This window comes from Solanum pennellii, chromosome 7, assembly GCF_001406875.1.
Source record: "Solanum pennellii chromosome 7, SPENNV200".
Lineage (NCBI taxonomy): Eukaryota > Viridiplantae > Streptophyta > Magnoliopsida > Solanales > Solanaceae > Solanum > Solanum pennellii.
The window spans coordinates 56,800,738-56,810,187 of record NC_028643.1 but is presented as its reverse complement, the minus strand read 5'-3'; positions in this window follow the sequence as shown (position 1 = coordinate 56,810,187).

The window sequence follows — 9,450 nt, the reverse complement described above, 5'->3', positions numbered from 1 at the left end:
CTATGTCCTTGGGCACTGCTTAATCTACATGAACATTTTAATTGGGCATGTGCTATGGTGCTTAGTCTTGACAAACGGGTGCCTCGTACCTAATGTACAAATGCTAGAAAAATATATGTTCTTAGCTTAGGGTCTTTATTGCAGGTACATTTCTTGGACAAGCTTGTTAATACATAGAAAATTGGCTAACACCCTTTAAGCCAATATTTTTTAATATGCCCAATATTTCTAAATACTTGGCAGTGAAATGCCTATGTACCCCCAATACCTATTCTTAAAACTTAATAGGTTCTTCACTAGACGAGTATATTTTCTTGAATGTTACACTTATGTTCGAGGATGAATATGATTTTTAATGGTGGATAATGTAACAACCCTCTTAGTCATTTTAACAATTATTTTTATATTAAACTTTTTAGTAGATTTTATAAATAATTTATTTGACTTATAAGAATGAGTGACATGATTTTCAGATTTAATAAAGGATTATTTTGTTGCTAATAATGATGGCAAAAAAAAAGAAGTAGAAAATAAAATAAAATAAAAAGAAAGGGGCAAAGTGCCCTAAATGGTTGAAAGTTCTTAAGAGAGGTTGGAGAAAAAAAAGAACAAGCTGAAAAAAAAATACGCAGAGAAGAAAAGAAAAGAGAGGGAAAAAAAGAAAAGGATAAGGAGGAGAAATATCGATATTTTCATCTCAAGGCGTCAAGATAATTATTCTTATCCTTTCTATAAAATTTTTATGTAACTAAGAATAGATTTTTAGATTAAAATGTGTATGATTTATATTAATATGTGAACTTGTGATTATGCATAGAGGTCATTGTATAATAATTTTTTTAATTATCACTATTATATTTGGTCAAATTTTAATCTTTTTATGTACATATAGTAATGGCTGTAAACTTAACTTGAACTGGAAAATTAAGGCCAATTATTGGGAATTAATAATAAAAAAACGATGGGTTAATCATTGGCTGCAAATTATGGGAATTGGTGTAACTTGACATAAATTTTGGAATTTACCTTGTAGTTGTTACTTTATAATTGAAGTTTTAACATATAGATATAGGTAATCAAATATTAATTGTATTGTATTACATGAATATTATTAGATTTATGAAATTGGAGAAGTTAAAACTTAACTCCAGGCTTGAAATTTGAAAAATATGAGAGTTGACATATTAGTTGGGATCAAGACATAAGAACTTGATTGTAGAATTGAGTGAAATTTTGTATCAAGACTAAACCAATAGTAATATGGGTGGTGTTAGATTCAAAATCTTAACGTGATTATATATGCGGATAGATTGCACCAGTTTGAAATCTCAACGAAAAGGGAAGACTCGTGTTCTGGAGTCATTGTTCGACTATTTGAGGCAAGTGAATTTCTAAACTCTTGTTAAGTGTATGGAATGCATGTATTTCCTTGTAGTATATGCTTGAGAGTAATAGGACTTCGTAAAGGGTTGAATTGTCTTCATTGATTAATTCTAATGATGAAAACAAAGGGAAATAAAAGGTAATGTGAATAATTACTTGTGCTTGATGTGTTGATAATAGAGAATAATTTGAAAGACTTTTTGAATCATTGTTGATGTTGTTGTGAATTGTGAAGTGTTATGAAAATGGTCGTATCTTCTTTATTTGTGTAAACATGTCATCTGCATTATTTTAAGACATGGTTGTGACAAGTGTTATGTGCATTGAGAAAGAATGAGAACTTAAAGAGGATGTACCATTTCGAGGAATGTGTCACGCGCCGCGATGGATACTATCTTTTAAGCAACGTATCGCGAGCCGCAATGGTTACAATAATCGAGGGTCGTGCCGTGCGCCATGACAGATGCATGGAAAGAACTGTCCTCCATGGGTCCCAGACTGAGAGACAGCGGGTGTGTATCACTAGGTTAGACATGCATCATTATACTTGACGTTGCATTTCATTGCATTGCACATACTTATCATTAGTGAACTTAATATTGTGTCTTGCTGATCTTGTGAATGCCTTTCTTAATTGGTGATTGATGAATATTGAGCTTGTTTTTAAGGAGATATAATTTTTTAAAGTTCTATATTGAGGATATATAATTTTTTAAAATGTTGTTGTTGAGATACGTGCTATGTAAACTTTGAGCTGTTAGGTTGGACTGAGTTTCATGTAGGTTGTAGTTGTGAAGGTTCAGTTGGGGTGGTAGGATTACCTGTATTTCATCCCCTTAGCTTGTGTTTTTGAGGTTTACTTGCTGATTACCGTGTAGTTTGGTACTCACCCCTTGTTTCTACAATTATTTTTGTAGATTACGAGTCTGGATTTTGGTGGTACTTATCATTCTCTTCTTTTCCGATGCTTCTCGAAGATTTGTGAGGTAGGTGTTTGTCGTCTCAGCGAACTTTCTTTCTCCTTAGTTATGATCTTGTTCTATTCTAGAAACAAGTTCATTTGAGACTGATTTTTCTTTTAAATCAGTTGTGCTTCCTCTGTTTCAAAAAGAATGACCCAATTTCCTTTTTGAGTCTGTATAAAAAAGAATGACCCCTTTCCTTTTTTGGCAATACTTCAATTTTAAGTTTCCACATGGCATGTTTAAGTCCACAAGATTAAAGGAAATTTTGTACAGTTGACATAACTTTAATTTAGAACCAAAAGATTAAAAAGTCTTCTTTCTTTTCTTAAACTCATTTCCAAGTCAAACTAGGTCATTCTTTTTGAAACGAAAGGAGTAATACTTTAGAGACTTGTACACGTGACAACCTGGTTTTGGGGGTATTTTTATGTTCATTGTAAAATTTCTGTAATTTTAATGTAATGATTGAGTTTTAGGTTGACTTGTCTTGGTGAGATAAGACGTGTGTCATCACATCCATTTTAGCGTCGTGACACCACATTATAAATTTTAACTTATTTGAAGAATTTAATAACTTTTTAAGGCTAATTAGTATATTTTTACTTAATTCAACAATACATTCACTACCTAAATCACACTATATATTTTAACTTATTTGAAGAAATTAACAACTTTTTAAGTCTAACTAATTTAGCTTTTACTTAATTCCAACACTATATGCACCAACTAAACCACATTATATATCATATAGTTATATCAAAGAGAATCCTAGGCCTGCTTATGTGGCGCAACCACTAATTAGGATTTCCTTTTAACTTATTTATTTCAAAAATTAGCCTTCCCTCTCATAAAAATTCGTGACTATTATAAAAAGTTGCACTTTTATAAAAAAAAAAGTGTGTCTCTTATAAAAAGTTGCGACTTTTACAAAACATTGTGGCTTTTATGAATATTTGCAACTTTTACGAAGAGATGCGACTTTTATGAAGAGTTGCAATTTTAATGAAGAGCTGCGACATTTAAGCAGAATTGCAACTTTTATAGAAAAAGTATGACTTTTAGGAAAGATTGTGACTTGTCCAAAGAGTTGTGCCCTTTCCGATAAGGCTTAGTAAGAATTTTTCACACTACCCTTTGTTTTCTATAAATAGAGAGATTCTCTCTCATTTTAACACAACGAAAATTTTGAACTTCTTTTTCTTCTTCTGCACAACCAAATATCTATGCACTTTTCTTCTGTTGAGTGGCTCACTGCCACCATTGTTTTTGCATCAACATTTCATTTTAACCTCGAGTACTAGAATGAAATAATCTCCTTAATGATCAATGATCCTGACATGTTTTTTATGTCACGACCCAAAATGATTTGTGAGTGGCACCCCCACTTACCTCCTTAGGTGGGCGAACCAACACATCTAAACCCCAACATATACCAATACTTCAACTATAAATAGTATAAATAATGCGGAAGCTCCAAAAGATACTAAGCAACCAATTTAAATAAGTTTCTAAAGTTTAATACTTATCATCCCAAAATCTGAGAGTCATCACATCAAGGACATCTAATCTCCAATATTAAGTCTAAGAATATCGAATACACTAAAATAAAAGAATAAAATGGTATGTGTCCGAAAGTATAGGACATCATGTCATGACCGAGAGAATCCAACACGAGCTTGAATGGATAGCTCACCCTGGAACTTGATATGCGGAAGGCTGGCTAGAACTGAGGGAAAGCAGAAGTCATAGGTACACTCGCTGCATCTCATAAAAGGAAAACAAAGAAGAAAACAAGTAGGGCTCAGTACGAGGCAACATGTACTGAGTAAGTATCATCGGTCAACCCAAAATAGTAACTAATATACACAGAATAATAGTATGAACTCAACTATAGCACTTAACATGTGATAAGCAACAAACAACATGAACAAGTGTCAATAACAATAAAGTAAGCACGTATTAAGTCAACGGTATCAAGATCACACATGAGAACTCATGCCTCCAAACCAAACCATTTTGGGAGTTGAGTTCTTTGAGATTGAGTATCTTCAATTAATTCAACATATTTTTCCTTTAATATTATCGTTTCGGAACGTGACACTCCGATCCAAGAATACCGTGTCGAAACGTGACACTCCGATCCAAGAATACCGTGTCGGAACGTGACACTCCGATCCAAGAATACCGTGTCGGAACGTGACACTCCGATCCAATAATATCATTAGTTTATCATTTAGTATCACCACTTCTCCATTCGTTAATAATATTTCATCGAGCTTTCTTTATTCAAGGCATCACTTTGATAGAGATGGTGTAAGATTATACATTCCACGGTCTCGGGATTTCAAACCAATTACAAAACACACAACCAAGCCACACAATTACACAATCAAGTACATAGAAAACTTCACAATATAATTCAATACATATCAATCACTATTTAGAGTTTATCTACGAAATAGAAATAAACCATAACCTACCTTCACCGAAGAACCGAAATGAAACAAGCTACTTCTCCAATACTTTTCCTTACTCTACGCCTTCGAACCTTTCCAATCTATCAAGTATGAAATATTCATAAGTAATAAGTCTATAGAAACTCATAGTATTTTAATCACTTTTCTTAATTTTGATGTCAACTAATATGTCCACTCTCGTATTTCTGAAATTTCCAACCTAGGGTTAAGTCTAAATTTATCAAATTACCATAACTTTAATGGAATTCAAATAATACAATACCTTAATATTTAATTACTTATCTGAATATATCAAAATATCATTTACAATATGATAAGTAAAGAAAAATAATAATAATCTAAAATCACAAATTCCCAAAATATTGGTCTTATACCAGGAAATCAACTTAATTCGTATCTAATGATAAATGTTAATTATAATATCAATTGATAATTAAATAAATGTATCCATAAAGTAATATCCCAAAGCTTGCAATAACTTTTATCCACAAATCATATAAAAAAATCGTCATAACATCCTTATATCTCACTATCCAATTACACACACATATATAACCCCTCTAATTGTTACAACAACCTAATCTCCCCAACTTTATTTGTTATTAAGGTTGTCACCTCCTACGAAATTAAGAACAATGTGTAAGCATGTGCTCATGAGGAGTTGAGGCATAACATTTGTCTTATCTTGGTTTAACTCTTTAAACACTCATCAATAATTTGATACAATATTATATTCCAAATTTCCCCATATCACTAGTTCCTATTGCTTTTAGACATTGGAACTGGAGTCCATACAATAACATAGTTTAACCTAACTAGGGGTTTTACTACTATACTCATAATGATAGTATTAATTGTAAATGAACGTACTAAATAACACGCACATATCAATCAATGTGTATACAAATATTAAAACTTCTTGAATTTTTACCTGAAGGAGTAGCCGCCTCCATGTCCTTCCGTAACCATACTTCTATTTTATTTTATTTCCTTCTCTTAATAATTTATTACCCTAATTAGTATATACAACCAATTATGAAAGTAGTCCACTATTAATTTTAATGTTATTTTCTTTAACCATCAACTAAATTTATTATTAAAACTATCCCATTAATTTTATAATTATAATTACAAATAGTCAAAAATACCCATTTAGAATCTATAAAAATTATTTTATGAAATAAAATGCTCTATTGCTCAAATTGAACAAATGGGTCGTTACAATAGATACCAATTTACCCATCGTTCGTCCTCAAACGATCAAAGGAAGGTGATGGTAAGATAGGAGAGTTGTCTCAACAATTCATTCAAAATATTAGTACCCAAGGTCTTATATCAAATTTATCAAACCCACCAATTGAAGATTTGCACCTCTTCACATACAATGCCTCAAATGGGTCTATCTCACTACTCTAGTGATAATTGTTGTTGTATATAAACTCAACTAACAACAAAACTATTTCAAACAATGGACTCTTTAACTGATCATTTCTCCAACTAGACCTTGACACAACCACCAGGACAAATATTATCTTACATAACCATGATAAAATTCTAAATCAATAGGGGCTACAATTAGAAGTGGACTTTAACCAACCACCACACATTCATAATGCACAAATCAAGATTTCCTATTCACAATACAATCTCATCACAAGCCTAAGTGATTTAATTATTATCTCTAAACATCAATTACTCATCAAGGGAGGATCATCATATCTAACCCAAAGAAGAAAATGATCAAGTAACCAACCATCGAGTGGTACACCCAAGCATACATGACCTCTAACAACATTGTCAAAATGCTAGATTAGTAGCTATTATATAACAAAACCTAATGAATGACAAAACTACGATGGCCCTCACATTCCAGCACACATACCAAAACATAATATCGATGATGAGATAAATCTTAAGTCTATCGAAAAACTATAAATTTTCATGGTAGCTCTCCTATAAGTTCTTATAAGCAAAGTGGTACATGTAGAACCACTCAAATACTTCAACTACACCAAGACAACACTAAATATGTCATATCGAAAATAACCAAGGTGGAATAAATCTAAATACTCCTACCATAGTGTCCATATCAAACATTTTCATTCAGCTAATTCTGTCTTTTTGATTTTCTAGATACCCCCAATCACCAATTTAGTCCCTTTTATAATTGTGCACGCACTTGATTTATCAAACCACACATCCACTAAAGTCAACACTTTAATACTTACAAAACATCATAACCACATCAATCATCCCAACCCATCATCATTATCAAAGTATTCTTATAAAAGACATGTTCAAACTATGTCTATCTCTATTTCTATTTAAGCATTTCATGAAAAATATGTGGCTCAACAAGGTAATAGCCCTAATTTCAAACTTGATAGTAGCTTTTCATCGAGATAAAACTATTAAATCACACTCAAAGTCAACTCCACACCACATCCACATATCATGCTTTAGATACCATTTTAAGTCATCGCATACCTCATGCCAACACTTAGGGAAATTTTTGATCACTCAAAATATTGTGTATACTATAAGCTCATAACCTCTATTCACCATCAAATATCTATGTATCACATCATAACTTTCTCTGAGTCCCATCAATAGAGTAGTATTAATTCAACTCTAAATTTCTAATAACCATGTAGAATTATATCTCACCTTGTGCATCATTCTTAACTCATCTATCTCAATTTAAACAATCTAACCCCACGTAAAATTCTAATTTTTTCATACCTCACTGTTTGTCATCCTAATCAAAATTCAATCTTCATAAAAATCGATGACAAACTTCTAGTTCATACCTCATAGTCATATCAAAACTCATAGAAAATAAAAATAAAAATATAATTAGTACAACCTTCAACTTCACCCCAAGGATTTATACGAGAGGTCTTATTCCTTTTACTTTTCTCTAATCTTCTCATGGTGCATAATTTTAAATATCTCGGCCTTTCAATATATCAGACTTATTTCTCTCTAACTCGCTTACCGATCTCATTCTTTTACCAACAAATCATGACATTTTACTTCACACTCTAAATCAAAACTCCGAGGAAAACTCTTCCTTATCTCCTTTAACAATCAAAGTAACAAACTTTTTGACTCAAAACACGCACAGATTCTTCCAATTACCCAATACACCACACGATTAATTATTTATTCCTTTAATAATTTATATCTTGACTAATACTACCATGAATGTCAACTTAAAATAAGGAACTTGAACGGTGATTTCAACCATATAACCAAATTCCCTTATCTATCAAAATTAGCTCATACCTTGAAGATTTTTAGGAATTCATGTATCTTAACTTATCATTGATCGCCTATTCATAGATTTTACCATATCCTTTGCTAAAAACTCAATAGTACTCATTACTAAACTCAAAATCACAAAAGAATTTATCGTCACATTCGAGTTGAATGTATGTACACTCTTTTCTCAAGTCTTTTCCAATCATTTTTGACCAATATGATGAACATGTGACACTATTATCATAACCAGAGAAAAACAGGTGGAATCACGCGTCACTAAATTCAATTTTCAACTCCTTTGAAAATACCCCTTTACCCCTTAAAATTTGAGGAAAAAATTTTTTTTGCTCACTTCTCTCTAAAGGTTACCCTACATTCCATTTTTATTTTATTTTCATTATGACTCTAGCTTCTTTAAATTCAATTCGACTGGTGCCCTAACATCTCCTAAAATTTTTCATACAACCACATTGTTGCCAATCTGTGTTATTAAAATCAGAAATTACTAGTTGTAATAAATCTTTCAGAAACACGAAGTAACTGATATTTTTAGAACCAGTAAGTAAGATGAACAGAAATTTATTTGTAAAAAATAATTAAATCTGTTAAAACTTACCAGAATTTGGAATACTCTTTTTAATAATTTAGGAAGAAAATCAAGTCCACTGAATTCATAGTGTCCCCTTAAGGAAATCATTCCCCTCTAATATCCGAGGTTTGATTTGGAATATAACCTCCCAGGGTAAAATTATCTTAATCAGTAGAGTATAGATACCAAAAACTCTTCTGTCAGCGAATCAATCCACAGCAGGAATGTACACAAAGAAATAGTGTTTTTAAGAAGAAGGAAGATCAGAAAATTCGTAGGGAAATATTCTGAAGACTGAATGGTATTTATAGGCAAGAAGAATATATTCTGAAAGGTTGCAACCCTTTCAGAATTGACACAGCCACTAATGAAAGGTTGCAAACTTTCAAATGGTATTGACTGTTCCTGAAAGTTGCAACCTTTCAGAACAATCATGGCGGGAATTTTCAAAAATAATGGAATTTAAAATGGGTCACGCACGCGGATCCGAGTCGGGTCGGGTTAACTAAAAAGTTGAAAGCATTCGGTTAACTTCTGTTATCAACTAATTAATTGAAAAATAATTTTTGGCCATTTAATTAATTAAATAAATAATTAAAATAAATTTGTCCAAAAAATTATCTCTTGATCGATCATTGCCAAAGCCAAAGCCAAAGCCAAAGCCAAGCCGTAGCCGAAGCCGAAGCCGAAGCGAGCGACGACGACGACGGCGCGAGGGGGGTCCCTCTTTCCAACCCTTTTAACAATTAATAGGAGTGTTTATTTATTTAAA